General features: G+C 40.2%; 1 long non-coding RNA gene across 1 annotated transcript; it reads right to left on the bottom strand.

The window, feature by feature from the left end:
• LOC121918434 lies at positions 1-2,311 on the bottom strand. Its single transcript, XR_006101229.1, has 3 exons — positions 2,118-2,311; positions 1,094-1,158; positions 1-33 (listed from the first exon to the last, which is right to left on the bottom strand). It is a non-coding gene; the product is annotated as an uncharacterized LOC121918434 (long non-coding RNA).
• Positions 2,312-2,367: the final 56 nt, after the last annotated feature.

The following is a 2,367-nucleotide window of genomic DNA, read 5'->3' as shown; positions in this document are numbered from 1 at the left end:
GAGGCTGCCTGATTCTCTAGTTGGAGTTCAGACCTTCATAAGGAAAAAACAACAACAACATTACACATCTCACACTAAGAAGCAGAAACCCTGTCTAGATACTTGGAGAAATCTGTACTCTAAGCATAATGGTGTCATGTTATGAATTGTCTGTTTCAAAGCTTCTTCTCTAGCAGCAGGAGTTTTCAAAATGCCCTTCATCACCATTAAAAACGGCTCAGAACCCTCATGAAAAAAATGAGCTAAACTGCTACAAAGAAACAGCTGTTTGGGGTAGTCTGCTCCCAACTATCCCCTCAAATAGTCAATTTTTTAAAATGGGAAGTAATACAATACTTCTCGATCAGCTCAAACACATCCACTGGAGGTTCACAGGGAGAACACTAGGCCCTTACCCCCAGGGCATTTGTACTTGCCCACCTTGAATTAAAGCAAAGATAAATACAGTATCTGTTGCTTTGGGGATCTTGCCAAAGCAACAGATTCAGCTGTGAACTAAAGTACCACAACTTGTTACCAGAAATTCTGGGGTGATTTTGTACACATTAGTAGCTCATTGAAAAGATATTTTTATGCACAAGTTTGACATATCTATGATCTTCAGCCAGAATAAAGCTTTTTATTTTCTAGCTTGGTAAGAATGTACTTTCTCTTTTATCTGGCTAACTGAACAGAAGCTATTTTGAAAATAAGAGGGAAACTGTTTGCCTTTTGTTTGCTCTTGTGAGCAGACTTGGGTCCCTTTTTGGGAGAAAAGCAGCATAATATTAGGTTTCTCTTTCCATTAGTCTAATTATGACAGAGCTTTATCGCTACTTTGATATTATATCTTCCGAATCTGTCAGTGTAGAATTGGAATTTTCAGTAATGTATGACGCTTCTCAATTTTTACTGGAGTTGGGTTTTAATTCAATCTGTTCTTGAAGGCTGTCTATTATTTGAAACTCTGCTCTCTAACTTGGAGAAATAAATATATTTCATATCAATTATGTATCACCTCAGATCACTAATAATAAGCAAGCGCTCCAATTCAATTTGCCCTGCTGTTATAAGAGATAATCCCAGTGATGTACAATGTAAGCGAAGTCATTACCTGTTACAACACTCTCTCTCAGGACCAGTGGCTATAGTTTCATTTGGAAGGATTGGAGCACTTGCCTGAGAAAAAAGAAATGGAAAAGTAAATGCTTCTTTAGATTATCACACAGGGACACTACAGGGATGGGCTTGCTCCCCCATCCTTATCCTGACCATGACCAGAGTGAAAGGGATTGCGCTAAACACTTTCACACGGAAGTCATCAGTGAAGTGTAATTGTATTAATGGGTCTTTCGTTTATACAAAATGATGGCAAATGACATCACTTCACTTATGGCTGAAAGTGCTTTTCAGAGTGCTTTCATGTAAAATTGTTTAGTGTGATTACTTTCACTAGCACTTTTCAGGCAGCTGAATGACAGGTTCAGCACGCCTACATGTGAAAATGATTTGCGCTTCCCGGACAGGTCAATTACGGATCATGTGTGAAAGTGCTTCCTGCGATCAGGCGGGAAGGATGGGTCAGACGGGACCATTATGTCCTGTCCCTCATGTGATAATCTCCTTAGTCTCTCTCTGTCTCTCCCTCTCTCTCACACACAGTTGTTATTGCTGTCTGCCTTCAAGCCACTTCTACTTATCATGACCCTATAGTTTATCATGAGGTTTTCTTGGTAAGGTTTACTCAGAGGAGCTTGCCACTGACTTCCTTGAGGCTGAGAAAGTGTGACTTGACCAAAGTCACCCAATGGGTATCCACAGCAGAGGGGGGACTCAAGCTCTTTTCTCCCAGAGTCCTAGTCCAATGCTCAAAGCACATTTCACAGGTGCCTTTTCCTTTCCAACATCATGCTTTCTTAATTTAGGTACATAATCCATTTTTCTTTCTTTCTCAAAATAAACAAAAAATTATCCCACCACCAGTGAAATTGGCCATTTGGCACTAAAATTAGCTCTTGCCCTATCTTTTTATTTTGTAAAGTGGAAAAATAAAGCACAATTTTGGCAAATCCAAAGAGTCTTAACACCTTGAGCTACTCTATACAATGTTTCAATTTGAAATATGGCAGTTTTCTTACCACAGCTGTGTTTTTAGATGAGAACTCCTTTGCATCTGTGCTTGGAATGAGGCTCAGAGGCTTCACTGCTGCAACAGAGGGATGACTCTCTGATGCTTTATATTTCAGTGCCTGTTTTGCTGGAGACGCAGGTTTCACTCCAGATGGTTTCACATTCACCTTGAGTTTGGCTGGAATATGAAAGCAACCCACCACCAATCAGGGAATGCTGACTGACAATGTTTGTTCCTCACCCATCCACTCCCACTCA

This window comes from Sceloporus undulatus, unplaced genomic scaffold (assembly GCF_019175285.1).
Source record: "Sceloporus undulatus isolate JIND9_A2432 ecotype Alabama unplaced genomic scaffold, SceUnd_v1.1 scaffold_11573, whole genome shotgun sequence".
Lineage (NCBI taxonomy): Eukaryota > Metazoa > Chordata > Lepidosauria > Squamata > Phrynosomatidae > Sceloporus > Sceloporus undulatus.
This window is presented reverse-complemented; position numbering and strand designations above follow the sequence as displayed.